The sequence below is a fragment of the Kogia breviceps genome, chromosome 5, assembly GCF_026419965.1.
Source record: "Kogia breviceps isolate mKogBre1 chromosome 5, mKogBre1 haplotype 1, whole genome shotgun sequence".
Classification (NCBI taxonomy): Eukaryota; Metazoa; Chordata; class Mammalia; order Artiodactyla; family Physeteridae; genus Kogia; species Kogia breviceps.
In genome coordinates this window covers 148,807,385-148,819,268 of record NC_081314.1, presented here as the reverse complement: position 1 = coordinate 148,819,268, position 11,884 = coordinate 148,807,385, and the positions used below count along the sequence as shown (strand labels likewise).

Here is an 11,884-nt window from a genome sequence, read left to right as displayed (position 1 = left end):
CTTCCGACCCAACCACTATTTTTTGCTACTACATGTTCACATCCGTTCAAGCATTAATTCTTGAGCCAGGATTTTGCGACTCAGGGGAGGCCTGGGAGACCACAGCTTTTCTTTTCAGGCAAGAGGCAGGTGGAGGACATGGGGGGTGGGGTCTGTCCCGGGAAGGCCCCAGAGGGTGTTGCTTGGTTACAACGTCACCGTCCTGGAGGAACACCACGAGGCCCCGCCCCCTGTCACGGCGCTGCGGCAGGGAGATTGCTCTACGTCAGGGACGAGCAAACCCAGGAGGGGGGCGAGAAGCCGTCCTGCGGTGGGGATGGGACCACCCCTGCAGGCAGGCGGACCCCACCCCAGACGTGCTCGGCTGCAGAAGAGGGAACAGTCGGGCGTCCCGGTCGCGGGGGAGGGGACTGTCCTTCCAGAAAGACAGGAGACGGAGGTAACGAGGGAGGGTGCACGTGGGCGTCCCAGGAAGTTCAAGTGTGAGAGTCTGAGGGGGTGGTCGCAGATGAGACACGGTGGGGACCAGGTCAGTGAGTTGGGTGCCTCCCACCCCCGCCCCCGCCCAGACACAGGGGAAAGTAAACGCCGCGAAAGTTCTTAGAGACACAATCCCACACGAGTAAGGACTGTAGACACTTGTGAAGAATAAACAGAAACAATGTAGATGGAAGAGAAAATAAGCAAAGACCTACTGGGAAGATTTTCCCTGGGCTGAGAAAGGCCCTGTTCATGCAGATGGAATGTGAACTGTGTTGCTTTAAAGAATCAAAGCAGAGAATGACAGACCTGTGCTGGGAATGTGCAAATTACAGGAGCTCCAGAAACATCCTACATGGGTCCAGTGAAGGAGAAAAAGACCAGAGAAGGGAAACAGCTCATCAACAGACGCCGGAGTCCGCCTGGCGGCCCTCCCGCCACGTGTGTGCGGTGCAGGGGCTTGAGGGGGGCCTGGGTGTGGCCCCCGGACACCTCTCCAGGCTGGGGACCGAGCAGGCGGCCGAGCGTCTTCTGCAGACCTGTCTCCCCCTCTGCAGGCAAAGGGGGCTACAGCTCCTACTCGTGACGTCGCTGGAGCACGAAGTGAATTCCTCCCTGTGAGGATTTGGCAGGTGCCCATATCACACGGTAGATGCTCCCCTGCAGGGCCAGTCCTGGGTTATTTCACTATTGTTCTTTGTATGAATGAACCGGCACAAGGTCAGCTTCAGTGGCCTGAGAGTTCACCCAGCTCTGGTTCTAGAAAACACACTTCCCAGCCAGTGTCAGATGTGACCCTCTAAGTTTCAAGAAACAGAATGCCCAACTCAGACTGGTCTCAACATGAACCTGCTAATAAATCCTGCCTCCTATGGCAGGACAATCCAGAGTAGATCAGGCTTCAGGTGTGATGTGGTCAGGTTTTCAGACCCATCCCTGCAAATATCTGTTCATGCAGCCCTCCACCTGTCAGTCTTATCCTCCGGGTGGCTGCCCTCGTGATGTCAAAGTAGCTGCTAGTTCCAGTCTTCACACCCACATCCAGGGCCTGAGGGTGGGGTGGGGTCTACCTCTTCCCACTCTTCATCCTCAGACCCAGGAGACCTGGAGCTGTTCTCAAACTGCATCCCTTACCTCTAAGTCCAGGTTAAATCTCCTGTCTCTGCTGAAAACAGCCCCTGGTGCTGTTGTGTCCTGGCGTGTTCCCAGAAGCCTGACCTTTGACTTTTGACCCAGCTGCACAGTTCACACTAGGAGAGATTTTGCTTCTTCTCCCCGGGAGCAAAGCTGCAGGGACCCGCGTAAGGCTTTCAACCTTGCTGGTGTCTTCGCCGACACTTAGCTACTTTTACATCATAGGAAACGAACGTCCTTTCTTTTTTTAAACTTTATGAAAGCGCCAAATCAGGGTCCAAAGAGCCCTAGCATGCTCAACTGGAGGGGAGTCCTCAGTGCAAAGAAGAGAAGGTTGGGCCCAGAGAATAAACTGTGTCCTCAAGGTCAGGGCGGCAGGAATGGAAGAGGATCTTGCCCCAAACGGGCTCATTCACAGGGACCTGTGGGCATGAGCCGTTTCATGAGTCAGAGGCGCCTGCACGCTCCCTGCTTCTCACAGCGAAAGGAGGAAGAAAGCCGGGCTTCACGGAGAGCGCACTGGGGGTAAGGCATGCTCGTCCCGGCAGGAACAGGGCGGGCACCTTGGGGACCCCATCCCCATCAGGCTCCCGCGGGTCCGAGTCCGGGTCCTGGACGGGGTGGCAGGGCCACGTGGGCGGAAGAGGGTCTGGTCTGACTCCGAGACTGAAACTCCTCCCTGGCGTATGCCGGCCAGCTCTTGCCTCGGCAGCTGTGTGAACCTGGCAGCCGGAGCGAGAGAGCCCCGTTTGACAAATTAAAGACGCGACGAAGGAAGGACGTCTCTGGAAATTTCCACCCAGGCGCGGGGGACCAAATCCGGTCAGCCCCATCCGGGCGGCAAGCAGGTGGCCACGCGTGGCCAAGAAGCTCGGCGGGGTGCGTTTCCACTCGGAGAGCTGGGGGAAGCCAGCGCTCTGCAGGCTTATTTTTTAAACACGAGACATGTTCAAAGACAGAACTCAGAAGACATGTTTGTCTTAAAAATTATGACTCACTCTCTCTGAGCTCTTTGCTGTGCAAGGAGGTCAGATGGAATTGAGTCAATGACACAGTTTCCCTCAGTGTGTGCCACTTTAAGTTATTATTTGTGTTTGCAGACTTGGGCATTTTCAAAGTCCATTTATCATTTGCAAGCCCAGAAGGAACTTTAACACAGTTTGGGGGTAAAAGCAAGAGGCAGCACCGTGGTCTCAGGCTCCTCCTTCCCTGTTCCCATGCCTGTGATGCTGACAGCTCACAGATTTCACCGAAAAGCCCAAATTCCAGCTTCTTGGGGTGCTCGTGCTTTCCTCCCGCAGCTTTACTGAGATACAAATACACTGCCCACTTTTAAAGTGTGGGACGTGATAAGTCCAGGCTTGGGAGTCAAACACTGGAACCAGGATCCTGGACACAGTCACCCCAGAGCTTCTCCCTGCCCCTCGAAACCTCCCGTCCCCAGGCAACCACCTACCCACGTCCTGTCACCACGGCTGCTCTGTGTTTCCCAGAATTTCACACAAACGGAGTCGTGAGCACGTCCCCCTTGGGGTCTGGCGTCGTCACATGACTCAGCACAGGCCCTCCGAGGCCCCCGCTGAGGGCCCGCCGTCCCTTCCCTTACGGCTGCTTGGCCTCCCCACCTACGGCTGCCCCACGTTCAGGGCCACCTGGTGATGGACACCAGGCCGAGGTCGGGTTTGGGGCGACTACAAACAAAGCTGCTAAGAGCGCAGGCTTCTGCTCGGACGCCCAGGCCCCACGGAAGGTGCACCTTGAAAGTTAATGCGAAGGAAGAGCCGTGTGCTTCCCGGAGCAGCTGTGTGCCTGCCGCGCCCCCACCTCCCCGCCAGCCGCTGGCACCGTCGCTTCTGTGACTAGCCTCCCAGTGGGGCGTGCAGCCGTCTCACTGAGCTTTTCATTTGCTGTTGCCCAATGGGTAGCACCTTCCCAGGCGTTTATTTGCCATAGGTGCAACGCTTGTTCTTTCCCCTAGTATACTTTGTTCTTCTTTAAAAAAAGGAAATTTTATTTTTGAAACAGTTTAAGATTTATAAACTGTAAAGATAGTACAACAATGTCCCACATACCCCCCGCATCTCCCCCTATTGTTAACATCTTACCTTAGTATGCTGTGTTTGTTACCTTTAATGAACCAACATTAATACACTGTTGTTGATGAAACTAAGAAGTTGTAGTTTATGCAGACTTTCTCAGTTTTCCTTGGGGCCCTTCTGCTGTCCCAGGACCGCATCCAGGACCCCACGTGACATGTAGTCATCGTGTCCCCTCAGAGCTCCTGTGGGCTGTGACAGTCTCTCAGACCTTGTCTTTTTAAATAAATAAATAAATTTATTTATTTATTTATTTATTTATTTATTTATGGCTGTGTTGGGTCTTTGTTGCTGTGCGGGCTTTCTCTAGTTGTGGTGCGCGGGCTTCTCATTGCGGTGGCTTCTCTTGTTGCGGAGCACGGGCTCTAGGCATATGGGCTTCAGTAGTTGCAGCACGCGGGCTCAGCAGTTGTGGTGCAGTGGCTTAGTTGCTCCGCGGCACGTGGGATCTTCCCAGACCAGGGCTGGAACCTGTGTCCCCTGCATCGGCAGGCGGATTCTTAACCGCTGTGCCACATGGGAAGTCCCAACCTTCTTGTCTTTAACGACTTGACCGTTTTGAGGACCAGTCAGGCGTTTTTCAGGGCGTCCCTCAGTGGAGACCACAGAGCGGAAGGGCCTTTCTCATCACGTCCCGTCCGGGGCGCGTGCTGTCACGTGACCTGCGCCGTGGACGCTGACCTTGGTCACCTGGCGCAGGTGTGTCTGTCAGGTCTCTCCGCTGTGCAGCTGCTCCCCCCTTCCCCACTGTCCTCTGGAAGGAGGTCGCCGTGCACACCCCGCACCCAAGGAGGGGGGACGCTCCCCTCCCCTGCCCGAGGACGGAGTGTCTGCAGAACCACGTGGATTCTCCCGCAGAGCAGATTCCCTCTCCTCCCGTCTCCTCATCAGTCACTCATTGATGTCCGTTTGGACCCGTGGGTATTCATTTTATTCTTCGGGCCATGGTCCAATACGACTTGGTTCTGTTGCTGAACCGGCTCCAGCTCCGGCCCTTGGGAGCTCCTTCGGTTGGCTCCGCTGTTCCCCTGACACACCCATCCCTGGGGGCTGTTGTGCTTTGCTTCCGAGCACTTTCCTTCCTCTCTGGCCCGAGGAGCTTCAGGCTCATCCCGAGCATTTCCTGCTCCTGTCCGAGAGTCGGCGTTTCTCCAGGGAGCCCGGGTCCCTTCCGTTGGAAGCGGTGTAAGAAGCCAAGATCTGGGCGCTGGTGCGCTGACCGCGGCTGGGGTGTGGTTGCTTCTAGGCCCTCCCAGCTGACAAAGAAGGAAGTATATGTGTGTCTACTAACCCATATGTATACAAGCACACCTCGTTTTATTGTGCTTTGCAGACATTGTGGTTTTTGTTTTTGTTTTTTGTTTATTTTATTTATTTATTTTTGGCTGCATTGGGTCTTCGTTGCTGCGCGCGGGCTTTCTCTAGTTTCTGCGAGCAGGGGCTACTCTTTGTTGCAGTGCGTGGGCTTCTCATTCGGGTGGCCTCTCTTGTTGCGGAGCACGGGCTCTAGGCATGCAGGCTTCAGGAGTTGTGGCACGTGGGCTCAGCAGTTGTGGCTTGTGGGCTCCAGAGAGCAGGCTCGGTAGTTGTGGCGCACGGGCTTGGTTGCTCCGCGGCATGTGGGATCTTCCTGGACCAGGGATCAAACCTGTGATCCCTGCACTGGCAGGCAGATTCTTAACCACTCTGCCACCAGGGAAGCCCCAGACATTGTGTTTTTTACAAATTGAAAGTTTATGGCAACCCTGTGTCAAGCCATTCTCTTGCCACAATTTTTCCAACAACATTTGCTCACTTGGTGTCTCTGTGTTACATTTTTCAAAACTTTTCATCTTATTGTATTTGTTATGGTGATCTGTGATCAGTGATCTTTGACGTTACTACTACAGCTTTCTGAAGGCTTAGATGATGATTAGCAATTTTTATCAATAAAGCATTTTAAAGTTATGTACATTGGTTTTTATATACATAAAGCTATCGCACACTTAATAGACTACAGTATAGTGTAAACGTAACTTTTATATGCACTGGGAAACCAAAAAATTTGTGAGTCCCTTTTTTTCGACGTCCGCTTTATTGTGGGTGCCTGGAACCGAACCTGCAGTATTTTCGAGGTACGCCCGTACACGTACCTAACATTCTTCCATACGTAGCCGTCTGCATCCTCATTAAGCTAAACGTGAGTTCATACTGATGCCTCTAACTCTAAGCCACCACCACATGGATCATTTTAGCCTCGTCTCCCCTTCCTGAGATGTCACCTCCCCCTCAAACAACGAGACAGCTCGCTCCCACTATCTCATCCACTTAATTGTTTAATTCCAATATTGAAACCAAGCAGGACACTCAGGGCATTCCCAGGAACAGACCCTTGTGTTCCCTGTTTCTTGTTTGTAGAAAAGCCTTAGCCACCTAAGCCTCCCCTGACTTCCAAAGAGCAAATTTAATCAGAAAAGTGGGAGGGACTTCACTGGCGGTCCAGTGGTTAAGACTCTGTTTCCACTGCAGGGGGCACAGGTTTGATCCCTGGTCAGGGAACTAAGATCCCACATGCTGCCTGGCACGGCCAAAAAAAAAAAAAAAAAAAGAAGGAAAAGAAAAGTGAAAAAATGCAGAAACAAAGGAAAGCAGTCAAGCAAAACAAAATAATAACACTTTAGCCATAAAGCAAAGTCAAGGATACTTCCTTCCTCCTCAAGGGCTGTAGATAATATCCTGATGAATATCCTTGGGCTGTTTTGCAGAAACTAAACCCCACCAGGTGGAGGAGGTTGACTGCAGGCTGACCACCAACACGTAGACTCCAGACATGATGGAGCCAGAAAATCAATAGTTGAGGTTCCTGAAATATCATCCTGTTACCTCACCACCAACCAGTCAGAAGAATGTCCCTGAGCTGACCGTGCTCCCTGAGACCCTCACCCCTAATGTTGCCTTTAAAAACCCTTCTCTAAGAGTCATTGGGGAATTTGGGTCTTTTGAGCAAGAGCTGCCCATTCTTCTTGCTTGGTGTCCTGCAAATTAATGCTGTACTTTTCTTCACCACAACCTGGTGTCAGTAGATTGGCTTTGTTGTGCATCAGGTGAGTGGACCCAAGCTCGATTCGGTAACAGTATACACGGATAGAAGTACCAGAATTATTAACCCATGCCCCCAGGAAACAACTTTATCAGCCTATGCATAGTTTCTTTGGCCTTTGGACTTACAGATTCCACTTGTCTACAACATTGGTCATTCCTAATGAGGTCAGTGCCCCGCCCTCCTCAGTGAGGATGCTTTATACATTTGTGATAAAGTTAGATTGTTTCATCACATTCTGGATTCCATCCTGAGATCCCCCAACCTCCTAAATGATCTTTTAACTTGCACACAATAAGATGTACTCTTTGTGCTGTAAAGTTCTATGGGATTTGACAAACGCATAATGTCGTATATCCACCATTACAGTTTCATACAGAATAATGTAACCATGCTAAAAAAAAATCCCCTTTGCTTCACCTACCCAATCCCTAATCCCTCCTCACAGATTCCTGGCAATCACAGATCTTTTTACCATCACAAAAGTTTCACCTTTCCCAGAACGTCATACAGTCATAATTACATAGTGTGTAGCTTTTGAAGACTAACTTCTTTCACTGAGCAATATGCATGTATGATTCATCTGGAGTGCCTCTCTATATCTATTGAGATGACCATATGGTTTTTCTTAATTTCTGTCTGTTATTGTGTTGAATTACATCGATTGATTTGCAAATGTTAAACCAAGCTTACATTCCTGGGATAAACCTCACTACATCATGATGTATTTTCCTTTTTACATACTGTTGGGCTTGCTTTTCTAACATGCAGCTGAGAATTTGTGCATCTACATTCAGCCAAGGAGAGAGTGAAGTGAATATTTAAAGTGTTGAAAGAAAACCTCTACCAGCCTAGAATTCTATGTCTGGTGAAATTATCCTTCAAGAGTGAGGGAGAGGGGCTTCCCTGGTGGTGCAGTGGTTGAGAGTCCACCTGCCGATGCAGGGGACACAGGTTCGTGCCCCGGTCCGGGAAGATCCCACACGCCGCAGAGCGGCTAGGCCCGTGAGCCATGGCCACTGAGCCTGTGTGTCCAGAGCCTGTGCTCTGCAACGGGAGAGGCCACAACAGTGAGAGGCCCGTGTACCGCAAAAAAAAAAAAAAAAAAAAAAAATGAGGGAGAAATAAATAAAGACTTTCTCAGACAAACAAAAACTGAGGGAATTCATTGTCAGCAGACATGCTCTACAATGATTTTTTTTTTAAACTTCTTCAGGGAGAAGGGAATGATATAGGTCAGCAACTTGGATCTACATAAAGAAATGAGTGTTTAAGAAGGAATAAAGGTAAATTAAATCCTTTTCACACTTATTCTTAATCGATCTAAAATATAACTGTTTAAAGTAGTAATAATAACAATGTTTAAGGTGACTCAATATATGGATAAGTAAAGCAAACGACAGCAGTGGCATAAGGGATGGGAGTGAAATTTGGGAACTCTGCTATACGGCACCGCCACTGTACATGAAGCAGTACAGTGTTAACTAAAAGTGGGCTTAGGTTAACCTTAGATAAACCTCACTAGGTCATGTTTTAATGTACACTGCAAACTCTAGGGCTAACACTTAAAAGTTTTTTAAATCAGAAAAATTGATATGCTAAGAGAGGACATGAATGGAATTACGTAAGATGTTCAATTAAAGCAGAAAAAGTAGAAAAAGAAAACCTCACATTTTGATAAGCTGTGTATTCATCTTCATCCTGGTTAAAATACTCTCTAATTTCCCTATATATTTTTTTCTGACTTGTGGATCATTTAGATATCTGTTTTTAGTTTCTGGATATTTGGAGATTATCAAATTTTGTTATTGATTCTTAATTGATTTCCACTGTGGTTGGAGAACATACTTTGAATGACTTGGATCCTTTAAATTTATAGAGAATTGTTTTATGGCCCAGAATATGGTCTATTTTTATAAATTATCTATGTACGGCAAAAAGATTGTGTATTCTGCTGGTGTTGGGTGACATATACTATAAATATTAATTTGGTCGATAGTATCATTCAAGTCTTCTATGCATTTATACGTCCTGTGTCCATTTGTTCTATCAGTTTCTGAGACAGGGTGTTGAAATCTCCAACCATAATGGTTGATTTGTCCACTTTTCCTTCTGGTTCTATCAGTTCTTTCTTCCTGTGTTTTGACACTTTGTTATTAGGTACATAAATGCTTAGGGTGTTAAGTCTTCTTAATGAATTGATCCCTTTCTTATTACAGAATAACCCTTTTTATTTCTTTCAATGTCCCTTGCTCTGATATCTACTTTGTCTGATGTTATGAGTTACTCCAACTATCTTTTAAATAGTATTATCATGGTATGTATTCTTCCATCTTTTTATTTCTAACCTATTTGTACCTTTACATTTAAAGTGTTTTTCCTGTTGTCAGTATATTGTTTGGTCTTTGCTTTTTTTATCCAGTCTTACAATTTCTGTTCCAATTGGAATGTTTTGGCCATTAGAGCATCAATGTGATTATTCATTGGTTAAGTTTAAATCTATCATCTTACTATTTATCTTAAATTTGTCTCATCTGTTATTTTTTCCTTTTTTGCTTTCTTTGAGATTAATAGTTTTTAAATTTCATATATCTTTTATGTTGGCTTATTAGCCATAATTCTTGTTTTTTTTTTCTTTTATCTGTGGCTCTAGGGTTCATAGAACACATCCTTAATTTAACACAGTAATATTATGTTACAAGAGTACATTTCCATTCCCCCTTCCCAGGCTTTGTGCGATTGTTGTTATGCATTTTGCTTCTATGCTTGTGATAAACCCCATAATACACCATGTTTTTCTTTAAGAAGTCAGTTATATTTTAAGAGATTTAAAAAATACATCTTTTCTATTTATCCATATATTTTCCATTTCTGATGCTTTTCATTCCTTTGTACTGATTCAGATTTTCCTTCTTCTCAAAGGACTTCCTTTAATATTTCTTATGATGTATGTCCACTGTTGTGAAGTCTTTCAGTCTTTGCATGTCTGAAAAAGTCTATATCACCTCCATTTTTGGAAGACACTTTTCTTGGGTGTAGAATTCTTGGCTGAGTTATCTTTTGGTACTTTAAAGGTGTTGCTCCACTGTGTTCTTATTTGCACTGTTTCTGTGAGAAGCCTGCTGTCATTCTTTTCTTCGTTCATCTATGTGAAAGTGTTTTTCCTCCCTCTGGCTGGTTTTAAGATTTTTCTCTTTGTCACTAGTTTTGAGCACTTTGATCATGATGTGCCGTGGTGTTATTTTCTTAATATTTCCTGTGCCTGGGGCTTATTGAGATTCTTGGTTCTGTGCATTCATGTTGCTCAGATATTTGTCCTTATACCTTTGGGGACTTTGGTGACAATATTAAAGGACTTTAACTTGTCACACAGCTCACTGTTTTCTATTCATTTTTTAGAATTTTTTTCTCTGTTTCATTTTGTATAGTTTCTAGCACTGTATCTTCCAGTTCACTAATCTTTTCTTCTGCAATGTCTAACCTGCTGCTCTTCCCCTTCAGTGTATTTTTCACCTGAGACATTTTAGTTTTCATCTCTCAAAGTATGACTTGGGTCTTTTATATCTTCCGTGTCTCCCTTTATCATGCTTCCTCTTTTTTTCTACCTTCTTGAATATAAAAATATAGTTATAATAATAGTTTTAATGCCCTTGTCTACTAAATCTATCTTCTTTGTCATTTCTGGATCTGTTTCTACCTATTGATTTTTATCCTCATTTTCGGTCATACTTTCCTGTTTTTTCTGCATGCCTGACAATCTTCTATTGGATGCCAGATACCACGTTTTCCCTGTATTGGATGCTTTTGTGTTCCTATTAGCATGTTTGAGCTTGTCCCGGAATGCAGTTAAGTGACTTGGAAACAATTTGTTTCTCTCAAGACTTGCTTTCAACTTTTAATGCAAGATCAGAGCAGACTTTAGCCGAAGGGTTGTTTTTCTCCTGTTCAGAGGCAAAACCCTCTGGATGCGCCATGAACTCTGCTCGGTGCCCCATGAGGTTTTCCACTCTGACTGGAGGAGGCAAAAGCACCATTCCTTGATCTGCGTGCGCGCTGTGGGTTGCGCCCTCTTCTCCCTTGGCCTCGGATACTGTCCTCGCACACACACTGATCTGTGCTCACTTGAATTCTGGATGGGGATCCTCTGCAGATTTCTGGAATTTCCTCTGTGCAGTTTGTTTCAAAGTGGGACCCTGTGCGGTGGTTCCTACCCACCTTCACCTCTTGGACTCCCAGAATTTTCCTCCATGGGGAAACCTGTGGGCTCTGCCTGGACTTCCTTTCCCTGTGCTGCAGCAGGAACTCTCCTGCCCTGACCTTGGGCACTTCTGGGTCACACCCCTTTTGTTTCTCGTCTCAGGGAACACTTACGCATCCTGTTTTCCAGTGTCTGAAAACTGTGGCTTTCTAGATTTGTCTGTTTTTTCCATTGTTTCGTGTGGGAGAGTAAGTCTAGGCTCTGTTAGTCCATCTGAACTGGAATTGGAAGTTGTCAGAGCTGGTCTCTTGAAAAACTTCCCAGAGGCCATCCTAAGTCTCACACAGTTATGGGACTTCCCTTTAGCATGCGTGTGTGGTACGTGTGGTGAGAATGTGGGGGGGGGGGGTGGGATGTGTGCCTGCGTGGAGTGTGTGTGACGAGGCCTGACTGGATGTCATTTTCCACAAAAATGGCTTTTGGTTCAGGCCTGATAATTTGTCTTAGAATCAGAGGGAAATCCTGCTGATTTAGTGCACATTTCTGGAAGCTTTGTCTTCCGTGGCTGCACCGGTGCTCCCACCCCCGTCCTAGCACAGGGCCCAGCGAGGGAGCTCATACCCACTGGGCCGAGTGGGGACAAGGGAGGTGGTCCATGTTCCAGACACGCCATGTGCAATCCTGGTCAAAGGGACCCTGTAAAATCAACGTGCCAGGGTCGTGAGGAAGGACAGATGTGACACCAACAGAAATTGCTTTTACTACAAATGGACGGCAAGCTATTCAAACAAAGTACCTACGTTTTTGCTATTTTTCAGCACATAAAGAAGGTCATTAACTGTTCCTTCTTTTCACCTCAGCCATGACTATCAGAAGCCATTTGCCCAAAGCTGCGTG

At 47.1% G+C, this 11,884-nt stretch overlaps 1 long non-coding RNA gene across 1 annotated transcript; it reads left to right on the top strand.

The window, feature by feature from the left end:
• The first annotated feature begins 289 nt into the window (after nt 1–289).
• Nucleotides 290–3,781, top strand: LOC136794337 (uncharacterized). Its single transcript, XR_010840947.1, has 3 exons — nt 290–439; nt 816–2,139; nt 2,312–3,781. It is a non-coding gene; the product is annotated as an uncharacterized lncRNA (long non-coding RNA).
• Nucleotides 3,782–11,884: the final 8,103 nt, after the last annotated feature.